This window comes from Grus americana, chromosome 3 (genome assembly GCF_028858705.1).
Source record: "Grus americana isolate bGruAme1 chromosome 3, bGruAme1.mat, whole genome shotgun sequence".
Taxonomy (NCBI): domain Eukaryota; kingdom Metazoa; phylum Chordata; class Aves; order Gruiformes; family Gruidae; genus Grus; species Grus americana.
In genome coordinates, this window is record NC_072854.1 from 8,974,416 (window position 1) to 8,995,573 (window position 21,158).

General features: G+C 39.4%; 1 long non-coding RNA gene across 1 annotated transcript in view; it reads left to right on the top strand.

The window, feature by feature from the left end:
- Positions 1–10,140, top strand: part of LOC129204907 (uncharacterized) — a 171,549-nt gene extending 161,409 nt beyond the window's left edge. The window contains exons 3-4 of the long non-coding RNA XR_008576530.1: positions 9,507–9,686; positions 9,965–10,140. This is a non-coding gene — a long non-coding RNA (uncharacterized LOC129204907). The remainder of the gene's footprint in view (positions 1–9,506; positions 9,687–9,964) is intronic.
- The last annotated feature ends 11,018 nt before the right edge of the window (positions 10,141–21,158 follow it).

Sequence of the window (21,158 nt, forward strand, 5' to 3'; positions counted from 1 at the left end):
GAAATTGGTGTCTTAGACCTTTCAGATTTTCCTGTGTCGAGGAACACAATGAAGAAGATACCTCTCTGTGCCCGTACCCGATTTGTCTCCTGTCTGTCACTTGTAAAGTGGCGATGGTGGAATAGTGCCTTTCTCTTGAGAAATTCTCTGGGCTCCTTCCCTGTGGGAAATAGCACAGTATTGTGATGCAGATTTTCTGCCAAATCTCACAAATCCCTCACTGTGGGGATTTCTCTTTTCAGTCGTCTATCCTCCTGTCTGTAGAGCACTCACATTCAATGCAGAAGGCTTATCACTTCCTTTTTAGAACTATAAGAACCAACATCACAGCCTGCAAAACCCACCTGGTGAGCAAGATCTCATTTATTCAATTTTTGAATCTCACTGAGGACTGCTCTAGAGAGGAAGAGCCTCTGATAAGTTATTTGCTGTTTCCTTTAAAACACGCACGCCTCGACCAAGTTTCAAGAGATTCCTGCTTCTGCGCACCCGCGGATAGAGCGTAATTGTATTTGTTGTTAAATGGATAACTGTGATGTCTGATATTTAATTAGTACCACCTGTCTAACTGGATATGTGTATGACTGCAACTGTAAATTATGTCAGTGCCTTTCCGACATAAAGAAGGGAAAAATGGGTATAGCTGTTGGGGAGACAGACAGATTCATGGGCTGACTCTGAGGGAAAGGTAAATTCACACTCGTCGTTCAAACTAACACCCGACCAGAGCATGTGAAGGTTGCTGTCTATTGGATGCACTAAAGTTTCCCTTCTGTGACTTGTGCTTCGTACTGCGTTTCACCCTGGCAGTGACGCAGCGGGGGTATACGCACGGATTTGGGTGTTCAGAAGTGCTCCTGAATCCACATTGCAGAGAGAGGCAAAAGCTGTTTTGTTGAGATGTACATTGGGCTTGCATTACAAGAAGCCGTGCATCACTCTGCTGATGTAAATAGGCTCACGCACGTCCAGGACATATCTCATCATGCATCGATGTGTTCTTATGGAGGATATTCCACTTACAGCAGATCAGAATTGAGACCTAGGCCACTGAGTTTGCCACTGTCGAGTCATTTTATTTCTTCTTTTTAGTATTTGCCTGTCTACAGGCAGAGTTACAAGACTAAGCTTGCATAGTTGTGAAAACAAAACCGCAAGAGCCTGCCTGAGTGTTGTGAGGCATTGCAATAGTATCATAGTGAACAATGCAAGCACTTAAATTAAATCCAGATAAAATTCACCAATAATGCATTTATATCGTCTCATACCCAGCAAATAAATTAATACTTTTTTTAGGATAAACCCTATATTTGACTGAGAGAAAAAGAATAGACACAAATGCTGAACTGAACACAAAATGGCTGTTAGCAAACATAGAAAATTTTAGTAATAGGCAATAACAAGATATACTTCATAGTGTAATTATCGCAGTTGCAGTTTGACCTAGATGCTAAAGATAGGCACAAGACTGTCAATGACTTCTTTGCAGACCCCAGATGACCAGAATTTAGACCTTATAATTCACCAGGTGAGCAACAGTGATACGAAGGTCCCGCAGTATGACAGAGCCCTGATTCAGCAGAGACCTGGGATATTTCCTGATAAATTACTGTCATTTGCTAATATCTGTGCAACACCCAGGCAAAGACTTCTGTAGGGATGCTTCAGCTCCACTTGGTACACGCTGCAGTATAAGAAGAAAAGTGATCTGCCAGCGGTAATAACACTGTCATAAATCTGGCAGTCCTAAGCCTTTTTTTATATCTTCTGGCTTTTTAATTTTGCCAAATCATTACTTTCAACACTTAGAAGAGTATTAATATACTATGTTATTATAGGTGGGTCTCCATTTAAATAGGCATAGATAATATGAGAATAGTGTTTTAATTCTGATTAGGGCCTGAAATGATTTTACAGGCATTTCACACACTTAAGCAAGGTTCCTTATTTCAAAAACCATATATTTTTTGCTCAACTTCCTTTCCTCTCCCCTTTCTAATCAGGCATTTTAAGATTTTTTTTTTTTTAAATTTTGATTTTTTTTTCCCCCATGATCTCTACAACTGTGTTAAAAACACTTTGAGAGATGTGACTGAATTTTGGATGAGAGACCCGAGAGGAGAATGCTGAGGGAGACACTATTGTTTTAATTGTAATGTCTTCATTCTAGCGTTACGGTCTAGCTTCACTTTTACTGAAGACTGTTAGAAAACTCCCTTTGACAGTTTATACTGTCTGTTGTGGTCAAGCCTTTTCTAACGGTGAGGGCAGATAACTGTTTAGCTACTTGACCTTCCTGGCAATGGTCTGGTAGAAGATTATAATAATCCTTCAGCCTCCAACAGTGATAAGCTAGTATCCAGGCAGTGTTTTGCACTGTAATATTTATGAATGATTGTGACTAAAATTTAGCTAGGAGAGAAGCTAACATATCTCTAGTCTAAAACACGTACTCAGCTGAGATGAATGGGCAATAATAATTTATTTTTGAAACAAAGGGGCTCTGGGGCTCTAGAACCAGAGAATAACTGACACTGGAAAAGACCACTGGAGGCAGGTTAATCTTGTTTGCCCACGCCAGTGTGAAATTCAAGCATTCAGATCCAAACACAACATAACTAACCATTACTTGTATTTACCAAACATTTTTGTACTTATTTCTTCATTTACTACGTCACAAGTGCTTCTAACACCCAAAAGCCTATTTCACTTTTTTTTTTTTAATGTGTGTGTGTGAGCGTGCGTGTGTTGGGAGTTTAAATATGTCTATGCAATGTAACTTTGTGATAGATTGAACATTATTTTGGAGGGGATAAAGAGCTACTTCCACTTAAAATCTTCATTTATTCTTAAATCCTGTTTAGTTGTAATACTTTTTTAGTGTGCCAACTGGTGCCCCTCTGCTGAAATGTTAATTATGAATTCATTCCATAAAAATAAGAACCTCAGACTAAGAAAATTATGATGAATTTGAATATGTGCAAGACTCCATCATGAATAGAGCAGCCTTGTGAATAAGATTTTCTCCATGAATGACATGCTGGAATACTTGGCTTTAATTTGCTTGAGTTAAAATATAATTAAGGCCGTGCACAAAGTTATGATCTCTCTCTCTCTTTCATGAACTTAAACTTTGACTGAATTAATTTTTCTGATTTTAAATAAATATATTTATAGATAGATACATGTACAGCCTGATTCAAAGCTTTCTGAAATCTGAAAGACTTCTGTGGGTTGCCCTGAGGTCTGGAGGAGTGTAGTTACCATAATTCTGCAAGACAGGGAACCTCTCGAAGGCTGCCATAAATCCTCAGAGACCATTGTCCATACTGACAGTTCACCTTAGACAATTTGAACAATTTAGACAGCCTAAGCATTGTTTAGAAGGGGACCTGCACTTTTCATCCCAATTCTCTCTCTTCTGTCTTATATTTGTAAGCTTAACAAATCATATCCAATACCTTATTCTTGAAATTCTCATGTCTTCACAGGCAGTATTGGAAACCTTGGAAAGGGCTAAAGCTTGGAATTCTGTACGTACAGAATTGGAAATGGTTTCTTTGTCTTCAGATGCAACCCCTTGACATTATGGACACGGTGTCATATATTTACTTTCATAAATGTTTCAAACAGTATATTAAGAGTAGTTAGACTTTTTATCCCCAGCACTTTACCTGGAAGATGATTTCAAAATCTCCCTTGTTTTGTATCTTACTGCATTAACAGACAGTTTTTGACCCTTTATTACCATGTAAGCACTCTCCTTGAGTTTAAATAACTCTTTGCTCTCCCCTATCTGTACCCTGCTTTATGTAGGCACCAGTCACAACCCTTTGGGTTATCTTGTCTGATAAGCTCTCCATTCTCTTCATTATCCCTGTGATCCTTCTCTATGCCTACTCTAATTTCATATCTTCCTTGAAAATAAATGACCAGAACTGTACACACTATTACAAATTAAGTCTCATCAGGGCTTGGTATGGTGAAATTAATGCTTTTCTATCTCAGCTGGGAACACTTTGACTGATGGATTGCAGGACAGCATTTCAGTTTTTCCACGCTTGCCATCCCTTGCTAGCTTATAGTCATTCTGTGATCAGCTTGTACACCTGTGTCTCTCTCTTCCCAGTCACTTCTAACTGACGAGTTCCTAGTCAATAGCAGAAATTCTTGTTCATAGTCCCCAATGACCTTCCTCTTTTTTATTATAAATTTAATTTAATTTAATTATGCTTACTCCCATCCTCAGGGCCGTGCAGTTCTTTTTGTGAAATACCCTAATCCTCTTCAGTATTGACAATGCCTTTTAGCTTTTCATCTTAAAAATACTTTTTTCTTTTTTTTTAATCCAAGGTTATTTACACAAAAAATTAACAAGATTGGTCCAAGGCCAGCCATTTGTTACCTCTCGTCAGACTAGATTTTTCCCTTTTAATACTTCTCTACTAGTCAATTCTTTACTCACCTCACAGTTGCAGTATTAATACCCAGTTTCCTAACCATCATTAATGCTTCTTCATATGACATTGTATTTACTGTACTTCTCACATTTACATATGACATCAGTATTTTACTGAACTCCAAATGGATGAAAGCTAATGACTCTTCTTTGTTTAGGTTACCTAGACAAAGCAGTGTAGGTGACCTAGCCTGGCTGGATCTTTGTTGAACACAGGTTATATATTATCTTATTTTTTTACAACTTTAATTATACTAGCCTTGAAAATGCATATTACTTGCTTGCATGGCTTTGAGAATAAGTTGGATACCTCGTTCTCTAAACTTGGTGGTCCTACATCTGGTGTTGTATATGCATAAAATATATTTATGAAAGAACTTAGGTGTCATATGCTAGTGCTTTCAGAACTTTTGTGGGTCCAAAGTAATTCAGCGTACAAAAAACCAATTAGTTCAACACCTCTCTTTATTACTCAAGTAAAAGCAAGGGCTTGAAAAGGAGCATTACTACAAGACCTAAAGCATTTTGGAAGTAAAGGAGAAAAGTTAAGCTTTGAAAAATGTTTTCTATACTACAACAGCAATAATTAATTTCTCATAGCATTGGTAATGATGATTGTACATAAAAGTTTATTCTTTGGAAGCAATCTATGTATGCTTTTTGAGAAGAGGTAGACATCCTTTATTGCAAAACATCGGACAGGATTAGACCAATAGCAAATAAATTATAATTTCACTAAAGGTAATTGTTTCTGTCAGGCTCTATAACCATTGCTTAAACTCAAAATTTTTCTTGCATGGAAATTGTTTTCGTAGTGGAAAATATCCAGAAAGGTTGATATTATAAAGGAAAGCATTGAACATTGAATCACTTCAACATGATAAAACTAGGTCAGAATTCTGTCTTTAATGTGTTTAATTTCAGACAGCTTTCCAAATTAAAGATGATCATACGTTCCTAGAGTGTTATTATTCCTGACTGTCCTGGAACACACAGTGTCTCTTTGACAGGTGTACAGCTGAAATTCATTGTTATTGGTTCTATTTTTTTAATTTGCAAATGCAATTTTAAAACCCTTGAAAAATGATACAGCAAATTTCAATACCTGAAGAAACAATAGGATATGAAATGGAAAATACTTTGCAATAAATCAGACTGCATAGACACAGGGAAAAACCCCCTCTCATTGGCATTAATTCGTCTTTCTCTTTTCTTTTCTTTTCTTTTCTTTTCTTTTCTTTTCTTTTCTTTTCTTTTCTTTTCTTTTCTTTTCTTTTCTTTTCTTTTCTTTTCTTTTCTTTTCTTTTCTTTTCTTTTCTTTTCTTTTCTTTTCTTTTCTTTTCTTTTCTTTTCTTTTCTTTTCTTTTCTTTTCTTTTCTTTTCTTTTCTTTTCTTCCCCCCCCCCCCCCCGAAAAGTCCTCCATTACAATATAAACTGAATAAGGAAGTAAAAGGTTGGTTCAGAAGCTAGGTTATCAATATAATACAGAAAGCAATAATAAAAGCTAATAGATGAAATATATATGACCTTCACATCGGGTTAGTGACCAGTGTAGTATATTAGCAAAATACTGTGCATTGTACTCAGTAACATAATAAGATATTTTTCTTATTATAATACAAAAGACATTAATGTAATACAAATGTTCATTCTAGCCTGCCTTATCAGGGATTTCCATGTTGTACTTCTAGCCTGGTCTCCTGCTTATTGGTTGGTTTACATAATGGAATAAGTGTAAAATGGAGTATGCTTTTGAAATGAGAAGGACTAAGGTAATGAAGAAGGAATAAAGGAATGAAAACAAAATATAGAGGAAAGGGATATGGGGAAAAATGAGACAAAGGGAAGAGAAAGTGAAACACGCTATGTTAGAGTAGGGAACGAAATAGGAACACATTAAAAAAGTAAGAAACAAAGAAGTAGAATTATTAATGACAAAAGGTAAGCTTTTCAGTTCTTAACTCCAAATTTGATGTTAAGATCCAATTTTCAGCTCTGGCTGAGCTGATTTCAGCTCAGGTATGTTAAATGTGCATGAAGGTGGCCTTTCATCATAGTTTCAGCAACTTGCTTCTCGGAAATGTACTTACAGAAGGAAATTAAACCTGGTGTGTCATTAAGTATTGGAATGCAGATTCAAGTGCTGACAAGTCAGATTTTGTTAACGTGAAGTTTAAGACTTAGTAAAAAACATGCGATGTTTTGCTTATGCTTTTGCCTGTTTGGATAAGAAAGCATTTATACATTGATGCTACATTTATATTAATGAAGCCTGACTATTTCAGTGATCATTTGGGATACCTGTATTCTTGCTGAGTTGTACTTTCCACAGTTTAGCATCCCTCTGAAACTAACCAAATACTTAGGAGATGGTACTACTTCTTCTGAAGCTATCATGATATTGTTCTTAGATTACATGTACTATCTAAAAGAGAGAAACAAAATCTTTGTATATTTTTCATCTATGGTCAGATGGAATGGAAACTGCTTCTGACTAGTTATTCTGCTGCATTAAGTCCTTATCGCCCTGATGATTGTGGACATGGAGTCAGTAGATGTTAGCTCTTAATTCTCCTGAGGATTGGGTCCTTAAATCACAGCATTATTCATGAAATCACAGTACAAATGGCTGCATATAAAAATAGCCAAATGGGTAAATAAACGAGCCACCAGCAATATACTAATCTGTCAATACATGCAAAACCAAAAGCCTTCTCACGCACATGCATGCATTTGGCAAGAGCAATGTAGACAGCATATTTGGAGGCTTTAGGATGTATGTTCTTTCCAAATTTCTGCTATATGCAAGACAGGGATTGATTGTTATAAGCATGCTGGTGATATGGAAGAAAAATAATGCTAGCTAATCAAAAAGGAAAAAAAAGATTGTTGTTGACATGCTAAAACTCAGCTGTTCGTCTCTATCTTGCTTGCAAGCTCTCTCCCTTTTATAAATGTCAAACACAGATCATCAGTGGTTTCTAGAATCCAAGACCTATGGAACAACATCCCATGAAAGCTCTTTGAGGTTTTCCAGTTGTTTCACAGAAGAAAACCTTATGTAAGTGCTTGAAAAGGGGGTCTATTAATAAGTAGCAATGGCATTTTCCTACCTATGGCAACTACAGAAGAGCACACTACACAGAACCTTTTATGCAATTATTTATGTTAAACTCGTCAGGGTTTGGAGCCAGCAATTTTTCTGTTGATTCAGGGAAGTCAGTGCTTCACTCCTCCTCTTCAAAAGAGTTCAGTTCAATATGAGAAGGTATGCATATTGTCTTGTTAGACTATTTCAGCCCAGTACCAAGCCATCTGCTCTTTAATCAGCCCTGATGGATGTTTATCATCTAGTTTGTTCCAGTGATAGTGAGTTGAGGGCTGCCTTCAATAATCAAAATATGTAACTATTCTTTCAGTTAGAGAGTTCTTCCTAATATCTTATGCCCCTTGCTGCTATTTAAATCAACTAATTCTTGTGCTATTTCTAGTGGACATAGAAATCAGCCGATTAATTTCTTCTTTGAACCATCTGTTTACATAGTCTAAAACTTACCATGTCTACCTTAGCACTCTCTGCTTTGTATTAAGCAAGTAAAATAGTTTCAGGCTTGCTTCAGTAATCTCACTTTCCAGCCTTTGATTATTTTTTTTTTAATTTTTTTTAAATTTTTTTTCTCCCCTAGACCTTCTCTGTGAAACTGGGTGCAGGATTGCGCTATGGCAAGCGAATAGAATGGAAGCAGCAGATAATACGTCTTATGCATGATATGTCTGTTTATTCAACTCTGATTGCTTTCTTTGGGCTGAATACGTGCTAAAGGAGTGCAGTTTTGTGTGGAGAACCCAAGTTAGGTCTGAATATTCTACTTCCAGCACCGGAGCAGTACAAAGATGTTAATGGCATTGGCACGGTGCTCTGCATGCACTAATTAACCCTGCACTAGCACAGCAAAACTGCTGCTGTTTTGTTCACAGTTCACATGAATGTCTCCACATGACACTGCTTTAAATGGTATGGAAAAATTTGTTTGTAAAGCACCTTGCACACTTGGGGAGAGATGGGTAGGGCGAGAAATGTTCCAAAAAGTATAGATATTTATTTTTGTAACTTGAAGAATAAATAAAACTTTATGTATTTAGAATAATGAATAGTCACTTATTACTCATTACACATACTGTCTGTCCTCCCCTACCACTTTCTTAATGAATGTGTTGCCAGAGGGTATATTACTTAGCAGTTTGAAAAATCCCTATTTGCCTAATGAGTTTCACTCGTTTCACAGTAGTCCTAAAATTGGGCAGATACTGGTTTTAGTCATTACATTTGTCGATTATCCTGGCTAGAAGTTTCAAAAGAACTTACATGTGGTTTAAGAGTCAATAGCAAATAGATACCTAAATCTTTTAAGAACATTTGAGAATTTTACTCCCATTATAATTTATTTAGAGGCCAGTTACATCAAGGTCATAGTTTTCATTTCTGTAAATGAAGTACTTTCAATGAAGGAAAAAAAAAAAAATCCCCAAACTTTATTCTGTTACTTATAGACCTAGTTTTAAACATAACTTTTTCTCCTGAATAATGAAGTCTGAAGTGGACTTCACAGACTTGCTGACACTCCTCCACAAATATCTCTTTGCATATTGAATATTTCTTTTGTTTCTATTTTTAAATTCTGAGTTTCTGCAGAATATTTTACTTTAATTTTGGTCAATTACCAGTTACTTATTTAGCAAAGGGTGTCAATGTTCTGGGTGTCCCTCTTCTGCAGGAAAGCATCTTTGAATGGAGATGGGGCTTGGTGTTTCATAGTGAGGGAAATGTTATCCACTTTGCGCATTTCCAGCTCTGCATTTCACCCTCAGATATGGACAAATCTAGTCACAACAAACTGAAACAGGATCTCCCTGAAGTGTCTGTGATTTTCAATTTTAGGAATTAAAACAAAAGAAAGAAGAGAGGGAAATGGCTATTTTAAAGGTAATTGTTGTATGCGTGTCCTTTACAGTAATGGCATTTTTTTCCTATGGTGTTTGACAAAGGATCTGCCAATACTTAGTGAGGGCTGCAAAAATCATTTCCTGCTGCCTGAAGCAGCCTGTGCTTCTGGTGAGGTGAGAGCACAGTTCAGAGTCATCTGTTACACGAATGAGAAGATGCACACACTTCAGGAGGAATGCAGATGAAGAGGGTTTTCCTTCCACTCCAGTAACTCACAGCAGGTATTGTAGATTTATTTCCCCTTCTTACGTTGCTTTCATTTTGCTGGATTGTATCAAGGCATTGCAGATGCTACAAATAGGGATGTACTAACTTTAGGAGCAGGAAAAAGACCAATGGTGGTGTCTTGGTTTCGGCTGAGATAGAGTTAATTTTCTCCCTAATAGCTGGTGTAGTGCTGCATTTTAGATTTAGGATGAGAATAATGTTGATAACACGCTAATGTTTTTACTTGTTGCTGGGTAGTTGTAGTGCTTACACTAAGTCAAGGACTTTTCAGCTTCTCTCGCCCTGCCAGGTGCCCAAGAGGCTGGGAGAGCACAGCCAGGACAGCTGACCCAGACTGGCCAAAGGGATGTTCCCTACCATATAACATCATGCTTCATATAGAAGTGGGGAAGCCAGCCGGGAGGTGGGATCGCTGCTTGGAAACAGACTGGACATTGTTTTTTTTTTTCCCTTCTGCATGTGGTGAGCAATTGCATTTATGCATCACTTGGTTTATATTTATTACTATTACTACTCCTACTCCTACTCCTATTAATTACGATTATTATTATTCTCTTCCTTTGTTATCCTATTAAACTGTCTTTATCTCAACCCATGAGTTTTTTGCGGTTTTTTGTCCATTCTCCTCCCCTTCCCCTTGGGGGAAAGCGGGGTGAGTGAGCGGTTACATGGTGCTCAGTTACCAGCTGGGGTTAAACCATGACAGGTGGTTACTTCATTCTGACCAACATTTTCCATTGCAGTATTTACTTCACAGTTGGAGGAAACTGTAGAGGCACTACATCACTGGATAGCAAGTAATTTACATGTAACCTCTCAGGACTGTAAAGTCTGTTGGTAGATCTCAAGAAAACCTACAAGGCTCCATATAAATCCTTCTGGCTGAACACACAAAATTTCTGCCAGGGGTCTTACACTTGTCTACTACTCTTTTGTCTTCCATTCATTCAGTTTCCTCCTGGTTCCTTGTCCGTATGTATAAGATCAAGTGTTCCTGACCACATCTGCAAAATCCCTTCACTTCTCACTTTCCAGCACCCCCTTAAAACTAAGACTCGTCAAAAGATATTTTTTCCCCCTTCTGCTTTCTGTCCCAATCCCCATCCCTCTTATTCAGTTCTTGCTGCCTCTTCCTCTGCTTCCCATCATACCCTAATATCACTTTGTCTTTTACTTCCACTAGGAAGAAGATTGGAGGGTGCTGCGGAAACAGAATGAGAGTCCAGCAGTAGAAAATGGTTAGGAAGTTAGGAAAGGAGATAAAACTGGTAAGAAGCTTGAGAGCAGAGGAGAAAGATGCACAGGAAATTTGTGGTAAATATCTGCTGAATCAGACAAAATTTTCCCAGGTAATGGACTATTGACAAACTCATCAACTCTTTGTTGTTTTTTATTCACTATTTTTGTGCTATGGTGAAAAAGATTTTCCTGCTCCTTGGCTGGATGCCTCACGGTTTTTTGTTTTTAAGCAAGGATAAAAAAAAGAATAAGTTTCAAACATCATCCTATGCACTGGCAGGTTTTGAGTTGCCTCCCTCTTTAGCAGCTAGATCACTGGGAAACTCTAGCCAAAGCTGCTTCTATTACAGCAAGTGCATGTAGGACTGTTTTCTCCCTGGATGGCCAGCTGGCTTGCTTCAGCAACGTTTGTGTCATTACATCCTCTTAGCCTCCAAAACAGGGTGGTGACATCCACCTTATCTGTTGGAACTGGTGCCCAAACTCAGCTAACTGCCAGACCACATCTGCGAATTTGTTAGGGTTTGACTAGCTGGCACAAGCCACAACTGTCCCAGGGACTGTTCTAGCAATTTAACTATCTGTATGATTAAATTCCAGGAATGCTCCATACCACTGATCAATTTGCTAGTGTAGATTTAGTTTAATACTATTTTTTTTCTCTAGAACAAATAATAAATTCTTTGCTATTAAAGGCCTGGAATTTAAAACCCTACAGATGTCACATCATGCCATAATTCTGTGTTAATTTTTTGAAAAGTGAATATTTTATGACTGTTGAGCTAGGATTTGGCATTTTCTAATTGCCACAAGTAATGATGAAACTTGGAATACTCACCTGGGCCGTAGTGGCTTCTCTTAGGCTGTGTTTTGTTTCTCAAATTCCAGCATTCTCTGAAAATTAAAAAATGGAGGAATTGTTTAACTTTTGTAGGCACAGTATGAGCTACCTATAACTGGAGATTTTAAGTTTAGTGACTGCACAGATCTGGAACAAAAATTTTGAGCAGTGAGCTGCTTAGGAAAGGTTTACATCTATGTGCATGGGGACTTCATCTGATAAGGCTGAGTCAGCCCACTGCCCTGCTGTGGTGTATTAGATTGGGTAGAGCTAACATGTCCAAACTGCTTCCTGAGTCTTATCTAACAGATGAAATCCTACTGCAGGTGTCCCTACAAGGCACTTGCATTCTGTCTGGATCAGGTCATGTCTCTTGAAGAAAATATTCTTGTCTCTAGCCAGTTTGCTAGATTTTCTCTGTGCTCCTAATAGCGACAAGTTGAAAGAAGGTCAAGGGAGGTGATTCTACCCCTCTACTCCACTCTCGTGAGATCCCACCTGAAATACTGCATCCAGCTCTGGCGTCCCCAGCACAAGACAGACACGGAGCTGTTGAAGCGAGTCCAGAGGAGGGACACAAAGTTGATCAGAGGGCTGGAGCACCTCTCCTATGAGGACAGGCTGAGAGAGTTGGGGTTGTTCAGCCTGGAGAAGAGAAGGCTTCGGAGAGACCTTATAGCAGCCTTCCAGTACCTAAAGGGGCCTACAGGAAATCTGGGGAGGGACTGTTTACAAGGGCATGGAGTGATAAGGCATGGAGTAATGGCTTTAAACTAAAAGTGGGTAGATTTAGATGAGCTATTAGGAAGAAATTCTTTACTGTGAGGGTGGTGAGGCACTGGAACAGGTTGCCCAGAGAAGCTGTGGATGCCCCCTCCCTGGAAGTGTTCAAGGCCAGGTTGGATGGGGCTTTGGGCAGCCTGGTCTAGTGGAGGGTGTCCCTGCCCATGGCAGGGGGGTTGGAACTAGATGGGCTTTGAGGTCCCTTCCAACCCAAACCATTCTGTGATTCTGTGATTCTATGATTCTATGAAAAGCACCAGATTTTAGAACTTTTTAGTGGTCATGTTTGGAAAAACCCACCACTACTTACAACTTGATCAAGAATGAGTTCTCTAGTGAGTAACAGAGAAATAAAACCAACATCAGGGAATACAGTGGATTCTTCTCCATCATGTTATTTTGGCTATCTGGGAGTTATCTGTTCCTTACATAGAGCTTGTTTTGGGACAGTAGAGCTCCAACTTCTAAATAACAGACAACTATGGAATTTTTGGTGGTGGATGGATGGGATTTAAAATATATTTTTCTGTTCCACTTTAGTCAGTCCTACAGTTAATAACAATTTTCTTATTTCAGGGTGGAAGTCCTCATTTCTTGAAGTGCAGGATCTTAAATTGTTTTACCTTCAAGATTTACTGATAGCTATGACACCTTTCCATATGCAGATACAATTTCATTATGAATCATCTACCTATGGCTGGGTCAGCATTATAGCGGCCTCAGCTCTCATTAGTGTATGACAGCAGATGTGAGACACTGACACTAGAAAGACAGAGCTATTCTAACCAAAAATATTCTGTCTTCCTTTGCAGCTTTCCTTGCTCATTGCCAGCTCTATTATTTCTACTCTCTGTTTTTGTGTGCTTAAATTTCCCTTCTGTGCATTTTTAATCTTTCCTGTATTACCTTGTTTTCCATTTGGCATAAGTATACTCTGCTTATTTCTTCCACATTGTTTGTATACCTCTGGAGAAATTACAATACTGTAATTAATTAAAATAATTGCATTTTAAGTACATGAGAAACAAACCATATGATCCTGCTCATTCTTGCCATACGTATTGGAACAACTTGCAGTCACATGTTAGCAATCAGAGTCCTGTAAAAATTCTGCACAGAAATATATACAGTGGCCTTTTAGACATTATTTCCTATGTTTCCGCATGGTTTTGAGTGAATTTATGTAAGCCTGCACAGATAATTTGATATGGATGACCTGCTTGTTGGCTTGTTTCTTCAACTCCACACACAATGCACAGTACTCTGCAACAAAATTATATTTAGATGAGTTTTAGCCTCTTTTTGTTAAGGACTCCTGTCCAGCCATATGTTAGACTATTGAGACTGCAGCGAGCTGGTAAGTGAAGATTCAAACTCAGATGATTATGGATGCCAAAGTATTTTAAAATATTAACAGAAGCATAACCTAATTTATCTGAGGGCTGTGGAAAAAGAATAAGGGAGAGAAATGACTTATTTCTAGGAATCTCAAAAGATGCTTCGTACAAACTATTTGAAAGCTGGGTGACTTAGATTTCAGTGGTATGTTGTGGTGGGTTGACCCAGGCTGGGGGCCGGGTGCCCACCAGAGCCGCTCTCTCACTCCCCTCCTTCACTAGACAGGGGAGAAAAGGCATAACGAAATGCTTGTGGGTCGAGATAAGGACAGGGACAGATCACTCACTAATTGTTGTCATGAGCAAAACAGACTGAACTGAGAGAGGAAATTCATCTAATTTATTACTAAGCAAAACACAGTGGAGGAGTGAGAAATAAAATCAAATCTTAAAACACCTCCCCCCACCCCTCCCATCTTCCCGGGCTCAACTTCACTCCTGGCTTCAACCTTCCCCCCTCAGCGGCACAGGGGGACGGGGAATGGGGGTTACGGTCAGTTCACCTCACGGTGTTTCTGCCACTTCTTTGTCCTCAGGGGGAGGACTCCTCTCATCGTTCCCCTGCTCCAGCATGGGGTCCCTCTCATGGGAGACAGTCCTTCACGAACTTCTCTAACATGAGTCTCTCCCACGGGAGACAGTCCTTCATGAACTGCTCCAGCGAGGGTCTCTCCCATGGGGTGCAGACCTTCAGGACCAGACTGCTCCAGCATGGGTCCCCCACGGGGTCACAAGTCCTGCCAGCAAACCTGCTCCGGCGTGGGCTCCTCTCTCCATGGGGCCACAGGTCCTGCCAGGAGCTTGCTCCAGCGTGGGCTTCCCACGGGCCACAGCCTCCTTCAGGTGCCTCCACCTGCTCTGGCATGGGGTCCTCCACGGGCTGCAGGTGGAATCTCTACACCCCCTCATCCTTCCTCCATGGGCTGCAGGGGGACAGCCTGCTTCACCATGGCCTTCACCACGGGCTGCAGGGGGATCTCTGGAGCACCTCCTCCCCCTCCTTCTGCACTGACCTTGGTGTCTGCAGAGTTTCTTACATCTTCTCACTCCTCTCTCCGGCTGCAAAAGCTCTCCCTAACTGTTTTTTTTCCCTTCTCAAATACGTTATCACAGAGGCGCTGATTGGCTTGGCCTTGGCCAGCGGCAGGTCCGTCTTGGAGCTGGCTGGCATTGGCTCTATCAGACACAGGGGGAGCTTCTAGCAGCTTCTCACAGAAGCCACCCCTGTAGCCCCCCCACTACCAAAACCTTGCTGTGCAAACCCAACACATATGCCAACACAAAACAGAAAGTGGAGTGAAAAGCTGCATCCCATGGGTCATTTGGGACTGAATCAAGGATCCTCCGTTTGCAAAATTCTGTTTATGTGAATACTGTTATGAAGAAAATGCTCATTTCTCCCCATTTTTATCTTTTGATCTATCGGTCCTTCCTCTTTGTTTCTTCTTTTTTTCCGGCCCTCTTCTGTTTTCTGTTTTCTGTTTTTTCTTCCATTACCTCTGTTTCTGGCCCTTTTTACCTTTCACTCCTTTACACTCTCTTCATCCTGAAGCGCCCCACTAAGCATCCGGCTGAGGTACTTCCAATGAAAATGTCAGCACACCATACTCTGCTCCCAGTTATGCTTTCACCTTCAACAAGGGAGCTTGTACAAATGAAGAAAAATGTCTGATGCCTCAAAGTCTTGGAAGTTCACCTTTTCTTAGAGAAAACAAAGCAGAGAGTACTTAGTGACTCTTTTCGGATGGTTAGCAGATACAGCTGCCGTTGGGCTCTGACGTTTCTGGAAACAAGCTGTGTGCCACAACAAAACCCTGAGACCTGAGCTTTTAACTCATAGACTTGTCCTATGCACAGTAATTAGTATTGATGGGGTACTTAAACTACCCATGCATCAGTCAATATAGGAACGTAAAAGGAGAAAGGCTTATTCAAATTTATTGGTGACAACAATTGATACTAATAGCAGAGAAAGCAGAAGGAGGAAGACTCTTGTAGATTGGATTCTGATTAATGGAAAAGAACTAGTTGGGAAAAGGGAAGTGGAAGGCGACCTGGGTGACCAAAATCATTAAATACTGAATTCTTGATTTACGGGAGTACGAGGACAGAGAGTGATAAAATAAGGTTTTCAGGAAAGAAGTCTTTAATTGACTATTCAGAAGGGTCTGCTGGAAAGCAAGTGTAATAAAAAAGTGGTCTGGAAGTATTTTAATGAAATAATTACCCTGTTACCAACAGCATCACTGAAGGGTAGTGATAGTGACTTAGCAAAGTTATGTTGTCTTTCAAAACATGGACATTTAACAGGCATCATACAGAAGAAAAAATACCCGCAGTTATTAGGAACAAATTCAATAACACAATGCAGTTTGGAACAAAATCAGAAAGTTTAGGACACAGGCAGGGGAAAATAACCAAGTGCAGTCTCTAAGTACATTGATAATAAAATGATCATGTAAAATAATTCAGTGGGGAAACTTTAACTTGCTAGAGTAAAGCACCTATTACTCTGAGCTCTGTAAATGGGAATGTTGTGTCCAAGCTGTAATCTTCTCCTCAGGGCTGATAAGCTTTCAACAGGACACCACTCTTCAGGCAAGATGTGGATCTATTAAAGAATATCCAGAAGAAAGAAATGAAAATTTTAAAATAAGCCTGCAAGCTTGGAAAAATGGGTTTGCCTTATCTTGAAAAGACTGATAGGGGCTAAAGAGATGATCTGAAAACAACCTTCCAATACATAAAAGGTAGCTGCAAAGATGAAATGAAACAAACAGTTCTGTGTGTCCACAGTAAGCAGAATAAGAAATAGTGAACTTGAATTGCAGCAACAGTCCTTAGGAGGGTCCTGTCCTCAAGGACAAGCTGAATGTGGGAGGACTTTATCCACGAAGATGATGGACTCTCCACAGCATTGGAAGATTTAGGATGACACATCCCTGTTTTCAGGTTCACGGTTACAAGTTTTTTTCTTGACAGCTGAAGAACTGAGGAGTTAAGAAGCTTGCAAAGGCAGATAATTGCAGATGTTTAGGCAGAGCTCCTCTCCAGTGTGAGACTTTCATATTGATGGAAATTCATTCATGGAAACATTGGAATAAATTGGAAGCAGATAAATTTTGTACTAACCACTGTAAAGATGCCAAAGAAAGAATCTTCACTGATATTTAAGGGTATTGTTTAGTGCTCCAACATTTGGGTGCATAGTAATGTCAATACTCACAATGTCTGTGTTTTTTCCTTTAGTATTAGACTGTTCCACTGGAGAGTTTGTCTCACTGACTACAACTACACCGCTAAAGAAAACGTGGGAAATTATGACTCTCAGTCGTACTGACTTGGTCTGGCTCATGTCCACACTGAGAAAAATCTCTTCCCATCAGAAAAAATGCCCAATCTGTCTGTTAGGAATCATTCCTGGTCTGTACTATTCCCCAGGCTGTGCCCAGAAATTGTTTGTAGGACTATTAGCTGTCATGGGCCAAAACCGTGGCAAGGTGTGAGACACCTGTTGTGGGAGGACAGGTAGAGGACAGTGCTTGAACTCAGATTCTGGATGTCCCTCATTTACTTCTACAGAAGAAGCCAAAAGGACTACTTGTGAAAGTAGCATAAAGTAGTATATCCATTGTGAGTTAGGGCTTATCTGTCTTATTCAAATACTGAATTTTGAAGCAGTGAATGCTGTTTCAAATATACTCTCCAAAAAAATGTCTGTGAACAATTTGGCACGTAGCGCAGGCCAGGGCTAATCCTGACAGGCAGTTGAACATGATGATTCCACTTTTGGGGGTAAAGGGAGACTTTATTGATTATTATAATGTTTTTTCTCATAGACAGAGGAATCAGGAGGTTGTAAGAGGGACTCAGATTTAATTTGAAAATACAGTATGTTTGTAGCCTGCTCCTTGTAAAGGAACACTTGAGAGAGGGAACAGAACTATGTTTACTAAGTTGCAAAAAACCAGAGAACATAATTTTAAAGCCAATCTCATGGTTTTCATGTCTTGACTCATGATTTTAGAGAGCTTATGGTTGGAAACATTTCAAGATTTGTGAAACCTTTTCAGCTAAATATTATTATATCTTTAATATATAGAGCCAAATCCTTACCCAGCAAACAAATACACTTCCTGCTGAATCTAACAGAAGCTCCTGGCTGCAATCCCCTTGAGAATTTGGCTCTGGCTTCTGATAGAAAATATGGACTTTGTCATGATTCAGGAATTTTAAAAAGCCAATATTTAGTAGGCTGCCTGACTGAAATGGAACCACCTTACTTTTCTGTGATGATACTCATGTAGCACACCTCACAGGTATATTTTGTTCTTTCTATGACACCTAGGGAAGTTAGACAGAAATATCTTGGCACAAGTACCAAGGGCTCTGTGAAATGCGCAAACTGACTGAGGTCCAGAGGAGCTCATATTGCAGAATTGTGGCAACGTCCAGATGTTTGAAGGAACTAGACCCTTTTGCAGGAGCTGAATTTTATATATATATATATGTGTGTATATATATATAAAAGCTATCCTAACATTCACATGAAGAGCTCTTCTGGCCAAACAATGAAAGAATAAGATAACCTACCTTTTTTGTTGCCTTTTCTATTAGACAGCTAACAGCTAACAACAGGATTGTCTTGTTCAACACCCATTAATTGGGCTGCAGACTGCAGCCCAATTGTCACTGGCATTTGGACACTACCATGATGGTGACGATGCTGATTTTCATGATTATTAATTTTAATACAGTTCCTAATAGTTATATGAATTATTAGTTTTGGTAATGACAAGATTGCAATATCATCTATGCCAATGAATGAATCAAGGCTGTTCAAGTAATACTGAAATGCTAAAATAACTGTAACTTTTGTAAAAAAGAAGGACAAGTAGAAAACCAAACTGATGTTAGATAGGTGTTGAAAAGTCACATTCTGAGTTGAAATTCCCATTTTTATCGGTATAATATTTTGCTCTAGAGATATGATTAATCTGGTACCTCAAAAGTTTAATGCGGTGTCACTTTTGTAACTAAAACCACAGTTCCTGTTTGAAAAGCAGTAAGAGTTGGCACTTTTACCACATACCTGCAAACAATTGCTGAAGTTAATACAACCACCACTAGTTTTTTTCTCCTACTAGACTGTCTCCCTATCTTCTGCTTTTTCAAGGTACAGTACATAATCAGCTAGCTTGTTAAGGGGCTTAACAAGGTGAAAAATATTCAATCACTCCTCTAGTTTACAATACCTTCGCCATCCTGTAAAATAACAACATGGTGCCTGTCCTCATCTCCTGTGCTGATTAGATATATTAGAGTTTAGTTGAGGCAAATTCTGCTAATAAAATGCTGTTCTGAATTCATTTTTCTGCCCACAATTTTCTTTTAAGCAGAGGAGTTTGTGTTTCCACAACAGGTCTTTCCTGCCTGTGTTTTCTCTTTAGCTGAGTATGATATATAATCACCTTCTCCAATTGGATTATAAGCTGCCTTGTTCATGCTAATTTACTTAATTTATTCATCCTCCTTGCTCATTCTAATGATTTTTCACATGCTTCCTCTTCCGCAATGACAAATGATAAAATGATAAAACAGGGTGCTGAGCCCTGTTTAAACACATCACCAGAACCCCACGTCCCTTTTGTCTTCAGATGCCTGATACAATTTTGGTTGTTGTGCAGCCCTGACACTAAGTAATGTTTTGAAGGAAGCAAATTCAGGCAAGTCTGACAACCACCATCTTATCTGACAAGAGTGGAGCCAGAGACTACCAGGCATTGTTTATACTAATAAATTAAACATGCCTGGGACTCTTCGTGGGTGCAGAGGCCAAGTGGGTGGAAGTGCTGTTAAACTTGATCTCCCTCTGAAACAGGAGGGTTTGCATCTGGACTGCACAGTAGGAATGGTTCCTCCTGTGTCTACCAGGCTCTGTTTGGGAAGCTGTTTGCTGGCCTGATCCAAAACCACCACCAGGGACCAACCTGGCAATTTCACCTTCTGGTCAGTTGGGTTTTGGTGTCCCGGAGAACTCCCTGGCACTTTAAGCGTACTAGGTCAGACACAACCTGGGGGTACTGCTCCCAGAGACCTACTCTAAACACAATCTGCTTTCTTGTGACTCAAAACAATTTTTCACGTGATTCAGCACAGCGGTTCTTGCTAATAACCCATAAATATTCACAAATATTTGCCGACCAGGTCTCCGTAACCATGAGGTTTAATTAGCTTGCAACTTACTGGCTTGGGCATCATTGAATGATTCTGTCAGCAGTGCTGAACCATTAATTTGACTTGAAAAAAAGAAAGACTTTTTGTTTATGCTGAAACATGAACATTCTTTTCCTGAGTATATTGTGCCTGAACCCTTTTTTTTTTTTTTTTTTGTTTGTGTTAAAATCACCAAAATGTTGAGGTAGTATATTATTAGATGAGTAGATGAGAGAGGAGACCTGATAAGAACACATTATTGTGACGTGTATTAGAGAACAGTAATAATGCCATGGGTTTAATGACAGTGCAATAAATAAGATAGAGAGGAAAGTTGAGTACATACCGGGTGTTCATGCATAATAGAGTAGGAATGCATTGTCTGCTGTACTTTTGCTATACCAGTAAATTGCCTTTGGATAAAAATACCATGCTTAGCTACTCTAGAGAAATACTGATGAAAAACGAATGCCAGTGGAACGATGCTTGCGTGCAAACACCCTCAGCTAGGCTTTTCCAAGTCTTTGCTGATCTCTTTGCTTGTTATTATTAAAGGTAGCTGAGGAGCAAATGGTTGGGAAATGGAGGAGAAAAGGAAACCAGATTCTTGGTTGGCCTACGAGTGAGGCATTTCAGGGCTGGAATAAGTTGGGAAACACACTGGTTCTTCCGCCATAATTTAAAGCTACTCGCTAATGAGGGAAAACGGGGAGGGATGTAGCATTTCTGTTTGCTGGGCTGCATCCATTTCTCTAGCACAAAGATTCAGGCTGGAACAGTGAATCTGGTTCCACGTTTGATACAAAACTGGATGCAAGCTTCCCAGTGCTCAGTGTTGGTAGATGTTAACACAACACAGAGACAACAGGAGACTAGGATTTTTGGGCAGTGTGCTTAATATCCACTGAGATGGGCAACATATCTCTTTCTGGTGAGGGGCTGTTGTGGAGTAACTTTGTGATCAGCATCTATGCAAAAGATTGAGAAAA